The sequence below is a fragment of the Drosophila montana genome, unplaced genomic scaffold, assembly GCF_035044405.1.
Source record: "Drosophila montana isolate Dmon_TW-CO22-7 unplaced genomic scaffold, ASM3504440v1 contig_1875_1, whole genome shotgun sequence".
Taxonomy (NCBI): domain Eukaryota; kingdom Metazoa; phylum Arthropoda; class Insecta; order Diptera; family Drosophilidae; genus Drosophila; species Drosophila montana.
The window spans coordinates 392,940-407,914 of NW_026996793.1; positions in this window are offsets into that span (position 1 = coordinate 392,940).

Consider the following 14,975-nt stretch of genomic DNA (forward strand, 5'->3'; position numbering starts at 1 on the left):
AAATTTAAACCAAAAACCATGCTAAATGAGGTAAAAAAAATTATCTTTTGTGCTGAGAAATTCATATAAACTTCTCATATTTACTGCACTACACAACACTGCTTATGCTGGCTTTTGGTTTTCACCTACTGTCGTTTTCAACACTGGGCACAAACATCAATATTAAGTTTTGCACTACTTTGCACACCAGCTCGCTTCTTCCCAATACACGGGCCTTCATCAATGCCCCAGATCACGTACATCCTTACTAGCGCCATTTTGTCAACTTCTAATAAATTTGCTGTGCGAAAAAGGAATGTTCACAGCGACAGTAGAACGCACTTCGAACTGCCTCCTGGCCCCAGGATGGTTGGTATATGGGGTAGGCGCCTAAACAATGGCAATGGCGGCGATGCCGTCATTTTGTAAATCAAACAAGTTTTAAGTGCGCCGAGGCGGGCCAGGTACCAGCAAACCGCCAGGACGCAGCAGCCACAGCAACAAAAACAACAACAACAACAACAACAAGAGCACACAAAATATTCATGAACACAACAGGCTCATAAATAAATTGCAGCCCAAACGGAACGCCGTTGTCGTCTGCTGATGCAGGCTGCCGTTTGGGTACGGGTTGCGCCACCGATACGGGCACGAAAGTGGCTACGAGTGGCGTGAAAAACTTGAAAATATGCTAACATAATGCAACCGAGCGATAGAGTGGAGGCGCAGCGCAGCACTGAGACTGAGAATGAGGCTGTGGCTGTGGCTGTGGCTGTGGCTGTGGCAATGGCTGCTGATGTAGATGGCGGCCAAATGCAGCATCAAGGTTTTATGACGCTTCGATTTCGTGGAATTAGCAATGAGCCAAACGTGGAAAAAGTGGCATCAGCAGCAGCAGCAACAGCAGCAGAAACCAAAACCAGTCGAAGCTGTTTGTCAGCTCTCTTCAGCTCGATATTTATTTTCAGTCAACGAACGCGTTTTTAATATCACCAAGAGAATAGACAAGGCGCGCGGGAGGAGTTGGCCATGGAAATGCATCATTTTCGCCAGCAGCAAAGTGCAGGTCGTGAATTATTTGTTGCTGTGGCAGCTGTCGGCTTTAAATTGAGTCACCTCGAAAGGTGAGGAAAAGTGTGTCTTTGTGTATGTGTGCGTGTGTGTGGCTTCTAATTAATTTAAGCCATTTACATTTTAATGTATTTTATATGCAATTTGCAAAACTTACACGTCTTGCCAGCAAGGATAAGATCCGACTTCGGTGAGTTTGGCGACAAAAAGCCATGAAATAAATTATTTCAAGAATCAATTACAACTAATAGCATAGACCACTTGAAAATCAATTCAATTCACATGAAAGCCAGTCTGACAGAAACAGAGTCACAGCCAGAGAATGAAAACTGAGGCTGTAGAACAGCAGCAGGACCAGAAGTAGGAGCTGGAGCTGGCGTAAGCAAGGCAGCCAACCAGTCAGCCAGGGCAGCTTCAGGACTGAATGAATCGCAGACTGTGTGTGGTGCACACACAGATTGGCAATGGAGTCAACCGTAGAGAGTTCCACTTACTCCACATATGTGACGATTTAAGCTAATGCATAATTGATTGTAATGCCCCGGCAAGCCGATTTTGGCTTTGCCAGCCTGCCAATCGACCATCGAGGAGCTGGCAAATTAAGCAGGTAAAATTGAATGCAAGAAATTAATATTGATGCATATTGCAGATTATTCACAATTACGTAAAAGCAAATTACATGCGACAATAATTTTGGGTAAAATCATCTGTCTGCGTACTGTCAACTCGAGAGAATACAAATGGAAATATTACTAATATTATAAAGAGCAGCACAACTGGATCTAAGAGAAAAGCTCAGCAGTCAGTGTCATAATCTTTTGTAAGTTTGAATTTTAAACTATTGTAGCCAACAGCTTTAACAATAGTTAACACCTATTAACTTATCGATACTTAAAAGGAAAGCTAAGGCATGAATCTGTTCAGCCACCAGCATAGAGAACGAAGACAGATCCACGTTGCTTAATACCCAAGCATTTGACTAAATTTTAACAATTCATTTACTGAGAACAGCATCAAGTATCAATTATTATGCAAATGGCACTAAACAAGGAAAGTAATAGTAATACTATTCTACTTCTACTAGCTTTCCCCACCAGGTAAATGGAAAACTTAGTTGGGTTTCTTTCAAGCAAATATAGTTCTTTCAAAACGAAAAACCAAATTCTTCAAAGTCCAAAGCCCACATAGTTATATCTAAGTCTGTTTATCTTTCAAATTGATGATGAACAACAGCGATAAAACGACAGAAAGTTCAATTGTAAGTGCTTGCAATTCAACTTTATAAAATGCCTCTCATTATGAACGCACAGAACCCGCCTATGTGGCAATGTGGTGCCATGTTATCAATCCCAGAGGCTCGTCAGTGGATTTTAGGCACTTTTATATTTATGAAATGCATAAACAACGACAATAACCAGGGAGCAGTCCCCAGTATCCGTTATGCCAGTGACAAATGCGAACTTTTCATTTTCTATGCCGCAACAGTCGTCGCTGAGTTATTTAAGCTAAACGTGGATGGGCACCAGGAACCAGACAGGCCGACAGACACATAGACAGACCGACTGACAGACGGACGGAAGGACAAATGTCATGACAGACAAGTCCGGACGCTGGACAGGATGACAGACAGACAAACCAGCGACGCAGACAAAACTGTATTTTCTTTTTTTCCCCTCTGTTTTTTTGTTTGTTTGGCATGCAAACAATAGAGCAGAGGGGGGTGAGGGTTGGATTTTGGAGCGGCAGGGATTGCACATCTGAGTGGCAGACAGTGTGTGCAAATGTCAACTCGTTGGAATTCAGACAAGTATATGCAGCAGTTACACACACACAATTATATATATATATATATATAAAATGTCAAGTGTAGAAATGCACATGCCAAATGTCTTTGGCCAACTTTGGCTTTTTGGCTGCAGTTTTAATTTCAGCCGCTGTAGCTTCAGCTGGCCAATTGGCAGCCCGTTTGGGCCATTTAATTTGTTTATTAACTCGACACGCTCTGTCGGCGCAATTAACGCCTAATGAGCGCAAGACCAAGACGCTAAAGTTTCTTTTGGGCAGTGCCATGGACTTGACTATCAACTGTATCAACATCATTATCATCACCAAGACACAAATCATCATTATCATCAACATAATCATCATCATCATGAGCAGCAGCATGCGCCGCAACGTGCACCAAAAAGTTTGCGGGCTACAAGCTGCTGATGTTGCCCAGAAAAACCACAACAACAATGTGGCAAGCGCTTTAGATGCAACTGACGATAGCAAAGATTGTATAGCAGACCGTCATAGATAGCAATATAGAGTGTTTAACTCGAGAGGTATACTTAAATTGACATCAATAATGTCATATTTGGTAAATAACCATTAAAGTAAAATACGTTTTTAATAGGTGCACGCTCATCGTTTGATCCCCTAAACTGCAACCCAGCTGAAAATAACGCAATTTTAACTGCTGCCCTACTATGCGATTCTCATGAATTCAGATAAGCGTTTCAAGCTTTCATGCTTTAAATTTAAGCGTTATTCAATGTGTGTGCCAATCAAATTCGCTTGTTCTCTGCTTGTTTATTATCTCCTTCCGTTTCCCTTTCTCATCCTCTCGCTCTCCTCTCTACCCCCTCTCTCTTCTTTTTTTGCTCTTTCTTTCCTCTTGACTTAATCCTACCAGCTCTCTACTTTTTTTATTTTTTTTAGATATAGTTTCTTGGGTTAGGGTATTTACTTGGCCGTCCATACCCACGTTTTTTCTCTCTGTCTTGCATGTTGATTGCACCATTTGGGTGACGGAAATGCAAACGCATAACTTTTGTCAACTGCAGAGTCAAATGTGCGGCAGCCACCCAATCCAAGCCACCCCACTACAATCTCTCTACTGTCCAGATGTCGTAGCCAAATCTCATGCTCCCTAAGCCCATTTACCAACCACAAAATATGCTCAACGCAGCGCAAATTTTTGGTTTAGTTTACTACGAGTCGCTATCTACTTCGTCGTTGTCGTCGTCGGGAACCAACTTAATGTGTTGTCGACGCCAGCTGCGAAATTAGAAATTAGTATTCATGCCCCACAGTGTCATTTCCGCGAATGCGCGAGGAGTTGGCAAAAACTTTTTCCCTGCAAGCCTTTGTGTGCAGCACTGAAGAGAGATTGATATGCGTGCTACAAGAAACTGCCAGCAATATGGCTGATTATGAAGTGCTTCACAGTCTACCTCCATCTATCGCTCTCACTCACTCATTCGCCCTGTCTCTCTCTTTCTCTTGCGCTGCGTAAGTGTGTGTGTGTGAGACAAGTTCAAAATTGTCAGAGTTCAAGTTGCAAGTGCTTAGAGTGTGTTATGGCGCAACTTTTTCATATAAATCCTTAATTATGACATTACTTTGCATATTATAATGTCGCCTTCTAAGTCGCTGGAACGCGCTCCCAAAATCGATATCATTTTAAATTCAACTTGTCGCATGAAAGATTTGAATTTTCCACAGACTAGAAAAAAAACATGCTTCAAAATCGAGAAATCCGCTAGAAACTTGAACTATTTACTTGCCAGTGTTTCGTATATTCATAGAACCTAAAAGAAAGCCACTCCTAAACCTTTCTCTCATTGGATTGCCTTATAGAATAAATAGGTAAATGACAGAACTTACGAAATAGGTTTTCGGTTTGATCGAATTTATATATACTTATATATATACACACAAATAATTATCATGTAAATATGGTGAAATGGTGGCGAAAATATAAACGGGAATGCGTTTAATTTGAGCAGCGCTTAAGTGTCATTGACTGGAGCGAGCGCTTTAAAGCAAAAATATAGTATAACTTAAGGCGCAAAACAATTGCAATCGAGTTGATACCAATGAACGACAGCGACGCCGACGCCACAACGAATTGCACTTACGACAAATTTTTGCGCCGAGTGTCAACCATACAGAAATAAGCCTCAAATTGTGCCCAAGCCTAGAAAACTGAGCGGCATCGAGCTGGGCATGAACGGCGGCAACAGCATCAGCAGGCAGTTGGAATATTTTGTACTTTATGCCAGCAAATTCCGTTGGCCAAGTGCCAAGTTTAACGCCAATGCAGCCGCACAGCATCGACCGCCGTTGTATTCCTGCTGCTAGCATCACGTTGTGCACATTGAGTTGGAGTGAACTGAGCTGGGCGCGGCGTGGGCGGTTGGGAGGCAGCGTCCATGTGGGCGACGACCACACCCCGAGGCTAGTAGGTTGCATGTCGATTTTAGGCTTAACAGGCAACGAGTTCAACTTGTTCCCGTCCGCAGCCGGGGTTCGAATTTGGGTTCGGGGCCAGTCCTAAGCGGCCTGGCATTAAAACAAATGCAAATATGCCGCACAGGACAACAGCGGCAGCAGACGATCGTCTGCGCTTTTGTTTGGCTTTACGTTTAGTTTTTCTTCTTTTTTTTTTTTAAATCTTGCTCTGCTCGACCATAGGCGTGGCTGCCAAAAAATGTGTTGTGGCCACCCTCTCACCCCCTACACATCAGCAAAGAAAAAAGCTCATGTGTCGCTTACAGAAAACCGAAGAAAAAAATGGAGAAAAAAAAAATTGACAACTTAACGCGCGTGGCAGGGCAAAGTTTTCAATTACGGGCAGCGGCAAGGGGCGAAAAAAATCTTAATGCGCTTTTCTTATTGAACGATATTTTCATTAACAGGGCGTGGAATTCATGCAACAAATTAAAAAAACGAACAAATAATTACTTTAAAACCATACAAGCCGGCGACAGGCAAATGCATGTGCATTCATGTAATCAAATATGTAAGTCTTTTCTTTGTGTTCTTTTTCTTGGAGCTTCATTAAAGGAAACTTCAACTATATTCAAAAGCTGCAAGGATAATAAGGTAATACATTTGAGTAATTGAATAATAAATAAAATATTAACACTTTTCGATTGAAAATTAAGAATAAAGCAATAATTGCAATGAATTGCTGGCATATTACATTTTAAAGTCCTCAGCTTTTCTTTTAGATTAAATATTGTATGCTGTAAAAAATAAACAAAAATGTTTATCCCACCAACAGCTATTTTTTAAGGCTACAATCAAGGCTCTTGTAATATTGTTTATTAGTTAAATTAACTAATACATTTTGCCCTTTTAAATCGAATATAGAAATACACTAACAACGAATAATGATAGACTTATCCGAGCAATCACATATGCTGCTTGCACTATGTACAACAAATATGTAATACAATTTTTCACTCTACCTTTAACTGTATAGAAAAATGTGTGTGCGTGTGTGTGTGTAGCGAGGTGTGAGTGTGTGCCCATTGCCCGCATGGGGCAGCTGCCAGTCGTCCTGCTGCGTGTTGTCACGGGTGCGCCCATGTGTATGTTAGACATATTTGTTTAGCCGCTTAGGCTTAAAAGTTTAACCAAAGTTTTGACCTTGAAAGCCATACACACACGCGCACACCCGCACACACACACACAGACACGCACACATACGGAATGCTGGAGAAGTCAAGAGGGGCGAGTTTTGTCTATCATTGCACTGGTGTTGCCTACTTTTGGGCAGGCGCCTAGTTTTTGGCTGTGCCCGCCGTTGCTTGGTTTGTATTTTGCAGCTTAGACTTTTTGACTTGAAGCAAAAGTTGTCCCACACACACACACACACACACACACAGATAGGGAGGGCAGGAGGCAATGCAAACAATAGTCGAAATTTGAAATTGTAAATGTTTGCACAATTCCAGGAGCCCGAATCACAGAACCGCCAGTCAGCCAACCGCGCCGGGCATGACACACACACACACTCTTATACACCTCCTTCCCCTTTAACGCCAAACCAGCCCCCCACACCCTTTGAAGCACCCGAGGGCGTTGCCGCTGTGTTTAACTAAAGTTTCGTGCGCTTGTGCAAATAGCAAAAGGATTTTAACATCGTCGCCGTCAGCCTCGCCTTCATCGTGGTCCGTACACAAGCGGATTACAATCATAAGCGAAAATTAATGAATTATTTACCAGCAGCTTAGTTAAGCGCAAATGCCCCTACCTCCAAAACCGAATGCACACTGGCGCAAAGGTGGCAACGACTCCACAATGTCAAAAGTTCCGCCTAACTTAAATGCCGAGGCCTAGATCTCAGCCCATAGAGCGACAGACAGAGACAGCTGCTACCTGGTAATTAATTAGCCCAAGACATTTGTCAATATTATCTACGTGTATTGTGAATAGCCAACTAATTCGCCAATATTTCGGGCATAACTTAAGGCGTTGAAAGTGGTTTTTACTTCAGATAAGAAATTTTGATTTATTTGTGCACAATTTGAAACTTGTCAAACTGTCAGTTAAAATTATTTATTGTTTCAGCTGAAGATGTTTGATAAATCGAAATTCCAGAATTCGTCGGGGGTTAATTGTAATAATGTCAATTTTGTATATGCCAAAATAATTTACCAATTTTTAATTAAGCAAGAACCGAATCGTAACGCGATTAAATTGGATGGGAAACAACTAAAACTTAACCAGAGCCAAACCATATATAAAACAAAACCGAATAAAGTCATTCAATTTATAGACTTTTAGTAATTGATAAGTATAATATATTTGAATAAATACATATTTATATTCATCTATTCAGCCTAATTGATTAAATATAATATGTTTTAATATATACATATTTATATAAGTCCATTCAGCAATTGCAATGCTAATATATAAAATAACTAAACTACTCACATACTCAATTATTATTATAATAAGTTATATTTGCATAAAATTACCTTAAAGCCTCAAGCAATTTGCGATAATTGAAGCACTCAATCAATATTCTTGCTGCTATGCTCAGCCCATTGGGGAATTTTCAAAACGAACGCATTATTGAAAATCAGTTTCTTCGTTTGGCCTTGTGTGTGTGGTTGTTAATCAATTACAAATGTCTAAATAGCAATTAACGTAATTAAATGGCAAATCGTTCAATGCAAAAGAAGACGACAATTTAAAGTGTTTTGAATAATATGCTTGGTAAACTTTTTGTTGCAATTAAACTAAATTGGCCAAAACCCTTAAGACACCGCCTATTGATGACGCAGCAAGAAAGAGAGGGAGAGAGGGAGAGAGGGAGGTGGAACTACAGACAAATGCATATTAAGTTTGTGGCAAGTTGCAATAGATCCAAGCAAAGGGCTTGGATAGGAGGCGAGCAAAAGTTTGTTTTTTATTATGCAAAGCACGAAGGCTTATGAAGCGACAGCCAGCCGCCCGCTGAATATCCTTTACTGGAGTGCGAATAAAAGCAAACACAGATAAATCCATTATAAACGCACGTTTGCACACACAAAGGCAGCTGAAGAAAATGAGAGACTGAGAGACAGGCAAAAGAGATATACAGAGACAGGGCGAGCGAATTGCCGAGCAATGTTGCAAGCTCTTTAAGCAACATTTCTCGTTCTTCTGCCTTTAAGGACAGCTCTCTTGCTTGCATTCGGGGTAATTAAAACTGATTACGTCTCATTAAATGATAAAGAAACGTAACACACGCATTATCTACTTTCAGTTATGGGATGTATGGGGTAAATTGCGCAGCGGCTGCTTCATTAAAATGATAAACACGCACGCGATGCCAATGTGCTGCCGGCCGCATGTCCTTGCCGCAAGCGGCTTGCAATTGCGGCCAATCCAAAAACAACCGGAACAATGGCAGCAGCAGAAGCGGCAGCAGCAGCAAGAAACACGCCTGGCGCACTTCCAACAATAAGCAACAATTTTAGCAGCCGCCAAAGCTATTATCCAGCGCCAGGACCTCGTAGCTGCTTTTTGCTATGCCTGCCAGGCAGGCAACCAGCCAAACGGCCAGCCAGCCAGACAGACAGTCAGCCAGCCAACCAGGCTGGCAAGCAGGCACAAATTGTTTTTTACACATGTGCGCGCAACATATTAAATTGTAAACATGCATAAATGTTGTTTATTGGGCAGCGCCGAGAACCAAACAAAACAATAGCGAAACAAGAATGAAAACAATGTACTATTATTGAACAGCATTAAGCTACCCTGTACTCAGTTTGCTGCTTTGGTCTTAAAAAAAGAAACAACAGCAAGCCAAAATTATTTGTATAGGCCAAAGACATTAAGGATTACTCTTTGCTTGTTCTTTACACATTTACTATTCTTACTATGTAAAGTCGTATATATTAAAAAGAAAAGTATTCTAGGCAAAGGTAGCTTTATGATAAAGTGGAACCGGCTGACCCCGACTCACATACTGCATGTCATAGAAAAAAAAGTATCTATGCCAAGCTTCAATAGGAAACATAAAACCAAAGTTAGCACAGAAACATATTGCTTCTATTTGTTAACAATTATATATCCTTTATATCCAACACAACCTTATATACCCTATTTTAGCTACTTTAAATATATATGGCATACAAATGGGCAAATAATATGTGAGAATGCAAGCGCTACACTCGAGTCGACTCGATTTCGAACTACTTGGCATGGCAGTTGAGAGAAGCGAACGACTGTGGAGCGAGTGCCAAAAACAATTTTATGTTGCTTGATGACGTTTGGAGCGTGCTGTGCGCTCCTTGAGGCTTAGCGAAAGTGTATCCTGTCAAAGGATATTATGCAACGAAATTATTGTAGTTGGCACCAAACAAAAAGTTTGCCAAAAAAAAATAATAATAATAAAAAACAAACATAAACAGAGGCTCGGCGACTGCGGCGAGTAAGCTGCCAAAAGTCCTGCTGAGCCCGACCCAAGTGGCATGTGTGAAACCAGGCTGACGGCTCTGTGTGTGTGTGTGGTTGGAGGGGTGGATGGGTGGAGGGGTGTGTGCTGCGGGCTGCAAGCGGTGCTATAAATGCGACAAATGAGCGCCGCATTAGCGTCACCAAAAGTGCGACCGACATTTAAATGCACAAGAGCAGTAAAAAAAAAAATTCGTTGTAATTATTTTGCGCACATTTTGTCAAGGACTAGCCATAGCGCTCGACAGGATATTAGCAACAAAATGCAAAGAGAGATGTTTGTGCACGAGGCCTCAACACTGCAAATCAAAAACAACAAAAGCCCGTGAACATAACGAAATAATTCTGAGCAAATCTTTTGAAAATCCGCTTAAAATTTGCAATATACAGCTATAGAAAGATTTGACACAAACGCTTTTTATCAAAGGACAACATAAATAAATAGAAATGTGTGAATAAATTTAATATTACTAAATATTAAATTGTGATTTTATTTTTACAATAATTTAACACAAATAGCTGGCTCAGACCAACCTATTGATAGTCAGCATGCAAGCTATGCTTAATTCAATTTCTTTCTTTGTTTTTTAACAAGTCATAACTGGATTTCATCAAAGTACTATAAATATTTAACACAATAACTGCTTAAAGCAAATTGCCAGGCAAAGTTTTGGGCTATTTCGCATTTGAGGCTGCAACAACAACAACAAGAAGCAACAGAGCAGCCTTAAAAAGCAACAACTACAATGACAACTACAACAACAACAGCAACAAACAACAACCATAATAATAACTCTCGCAGCAGCAGCAACAACAATGCGTACAATAAAGAGAGCATACCTATAATATGCCGAAGATTAAATACACTTGCGAATCGCAGTTACACGATATAATTCATTATCTTGAACAAAAAACTGTCGAATATTTGGACAAGTATTAAGCATTTGGGAATGAAGTACTTAAATGTATAAGTCAATAATCATAAAAGTTTATTAAAATATTTATATAAAAACTTTTTATTTATATAGAAGGTATACAAGAAAGTTGGCCTATTTGGAACTCTATTTTATTTGTTAAATTTGGGTTTCTTATTGAAAACTGACTTTTCAAAAATAGGTTCGTAAATTATGGCAGCCGGTTTCGACCTATGTAATACCTACAACAATAGAAATGTTCAAAGGACACAGCCTTTTGGGCTAATCTTATTTTGCGATTACAATATATAACAACACAGACTCTTTTCAACCAGAAAAGTCTCCTTTTTATTGCTTTACATATTTAGTCGACAATTTAGTATACCCCGAAATAGTGTATAAAATACCGCCTGTAAAACTTAACGTGCAACTTTTTTTCACATGTTTGTGTGTGAACGTGTATGTATATGCGAATGTAAGTGTCAAATTGTGTGTGTGTACGTATTACAAAAGCCGCATGCTGGCAAGTGTGCGTGTATGTATGTATGTGTGTGTGTGTGATAATGCAATTGTAATTGTGGTTGTAAATGTGCATTTGCATTTGTTACGAACTCTGCTCACATTGTTGTTGCTGTTTGCTGTTGTTGCTGCGGCAAATTTAAACAATTTGCACATTGTTAACATTTATTTATCACTGTCGTAACAATTTGTGGGCATTGTGTGTGTGTGTGTGTGTGTGTGAGTGCGTGCCTGTGTGTGCGCGTGAGAGTTTGTTATTTAAATTATCTTTCGCAGACATTTGCAATAAATTTGGCATCCTTTTCTCTCTAATCAGCCGCATCGCACCGAGAAGCAACTTTAAATGTTAAAGTGCAGCGAATGAGAGAGAGAGAGAGATGGAGAGAGGGGAGCGAGCGGCGGTTAAGGTGAAAGACAACGAGATATCTACACACAACACATACACTGAAGCACGCTCACACCCACTCAAACCAACACACACATATATGTACACTAGATAGACTCTGTTATATACATATATCACTGACAACAGCTTGTGCCGAAAAATCATTGCGTTGGGTAATAGCAATTTGTATATATGTATGTGTCTGTGACTATGTGTGTGTGTGACTGTGCACTCTACATACTTAGAAACGTGTGTGTGTATGTATTTTTGCTATTTATTTATCAAACAATATGCAGCTGTTGCATTTCCCATACGCATTTTCCACGTATTTTGAATTTAATGCCAAACTTAATGTGCCCCGCCACACCCCCAACTCCGCTTTGTGTGTGCCTGTGTGTGAGTATGTGAGTTTCTTAAGTTCAAAAATAGCAGCTAGCAGCAGTCGGCATTTCGGTTCGCATTGTTCAGATATTTGCAATTTTGACTTGGTTACGGCCATAGAAAAAGGTATGCAACGAGTTTTTGTTTATCAACATAACTGTTGCCATTTAGTACTAAACTTGTAACTTAGTTTGGAATGTAAAATCAAAATTTATATTCTGGCCATAGGGGTGAAAGCATGCAAAAGACAAAATAGTCTCTTGGCCCTTGTGACCCTCTAAAGTATGCAAAGGCTTTTCTTGACCCCACAAACGATTAAAATTTGCGCAAAATTGGTCATAACTTTGATAAAACTATGTTAGAGTCAAACGAGTTTCTTCTACAGTCAAAAAACTGATTTAAAACTAAGAAAATATTTGCTTCACTTAGCTGTAGGCTAACTGCCCATGTTTTACCTAAAATTATGGCCAGTCAACATATTAGTTTCGTAAAAAAAAAATATTACAAAATTCAAAACAAATGTATTTGAAGCTACAAAATTAGATAAGCATCCTAGGGGGAAAAAAAGAGGAAAATTATTACAAATTGCTAACCAGGCAAATGCATTGACTTCATGGAGCGCATTCGTAAGCGCAGCTGTGCCAGCCGCATCTGAAGTAGAAGAAGAAGCAGCAGCAGCTGTTGCTGCGACGAAGACTTAAAACGTCGCTTGGCATAAATCCCACACAGCAGCCGTTTCTACCAGCACCAGCACCACCCCCCTCCATGCATACACCTAAGCGCATTTGTATTAAATCGAACGTGTTTCTTTCGTAAGGCTTGTGTGCCAAGCGTATGTGCTACTTGGTACTGCTGGCTGCAAGGACTCCAACAGAACTGTTTTATTTATTGACTGCACGTAGCGTATATCCTTATAATTTTTGTATGTCTTACGTGTATGTGTGTGTGTGTGTGTGTGTGTGTGTGAGTTCTACATATGTCTCTATGCACAGCCCGCACAGTCGCACAGTTGGCTCTGTCGGACCGTCGATGTCGTCGATGTCTCTGTTGCTTTTTTGCGCTCGACTGCACGTCCAAATATCTACAACAATTTCTTCGTCAATGGCATTGAAGGTACCAAGCTAGTTGCTACTCTTTCTCTTACTCAAACTCTCTCACTCTCCCACTCTCTCTCTCTCGCTTTCTCTGTCTATCTCTCGCTCTATGTTTGCAATCAACTGAAATTGAAACCTGCAACAAATGGCCATGTTTGACTTTTTGCAGCGGCCGAACGAATCAGCCCATGCACATACACACACACACACACACACACACACACTCAGCCATCGCCTTGCAGTTTGTACATTTTAACGGCTCTTGAGCAAATAAACGATTTTTGCATTTTAGATTTTTAAGCGGCCATATACGAACGTAAAGTACACACATACATACAATTTTACCAATAAGTACAATATTTAGGAAAATTGCATATCGATTTGGCAAATGCTTGGCTAAAATAAATGTTGTTGTGTGTGTGTTAATATAAAAAGTGTTGCCGTGTATCTTGTCGCATGTGTATGAGTGTGTGTGAGTGTGTGTTTCTTTCGCATCGCTAGCCATTTCAGTGTTCATTTCCTGCTTGAGATTACTTCTGTGCAATTATATAGACTACACTCTCTATACAATATGCAGAAAATATTATTTTTATATGTGCAATACGTATACGTATTCATGAAGCATGTGCTCCATTAAATTCCAATAAGAATTTGTGCACACATAAACACACACTTCTGTGAGTGTGTGTCAGCTGTCTAATTGACTATTTCCTCAATTTTTGCGCCCTAACGCCTATATAATTTATATCTGCTAACAGTTTAAGGCTTCAATTGATGCCCGTGACAACATTAAAAGCCTCTTTAAGATTTGCCCCGCCATATTGAATATTTTATAAGCTAACTTCGGGTCATAATAAATATATGCATAAATGCGCGGAACGGCAACTTGCCAAGGGGCCGGAACAATAACTTTGCCAGGTACTTTGGCATTGCATTAAAAAAAAAGGCTTTAAGCCATGTCATAATAGGCGTGTGTACGTGTTTTTATTGTCAACTTCCTTGGGGGCAAGTTTCGTTCGGCTTGGCCACACAAAAGGATAATTTCATATTCGCGTCGCTAACTTACGTAAATTGTTGAATCATACAATAAATAAAATGCAATGAATGTGCAAAAGTGCAGAGCGCGCATTGCTTGCGGTTTTGTTGTAGAGTGAGGCTCTGGATGGGAGAGAGGGCGGGGGGTAAAATAGCGTTGCCATTTGCCAAGCGCAGCAGTAAATAAATTAACGTCCGCCACAGAAAAGTCAACGTCTTTGTTATTACTTACGTACTTACGTATGTATATATATATATACATCTGCACACACGTGCTTACGTATTTGCTTTACGTAGTTGCTGGCACGCATTTTTATAGCTGTGCCCTGTCTACACGTAGGGTAATGGACGGGCTCTGTGTGTATGTATGTATGTATGTGTGTAGCTGCTGCTCATGTGAAAAACGAACACAAAGTGCCCAGGCAACAATAACAATTAATTATTGAAATGCAAATGTAGCGAGTTTAAGTCTGAGTCTGAAAACCGCAAAGTTTTCATAAACAGCTCAGCAGCAATGCCGACTGCATTATCAAAAGGTGCCACAACATTTTTTAATGGCTGCCGGCTTCCCAGAAGCAAACATAATGACAGCTCGCCCTAGCCCTGTTGCGTGCCGTGAACAAATATTGGCGCCGCTACAGGCGATGCAATAAATTGACTTAAAATTAAGTTGGACTCGTGGAATGTTTCATGGCAATTGTACATTATGAATCTCACTTACCCTATATTTGATGCGATTCATTTTTTTTCATTTCACACTATCACAGAAAAAGATCACTTTGTATGTACACTAAAACTTGTCTATTAATATTGGCGATAGTGATGGTACAAACGATCGAAGTATCGATGTATTGATTCTGCGAACATACTGAG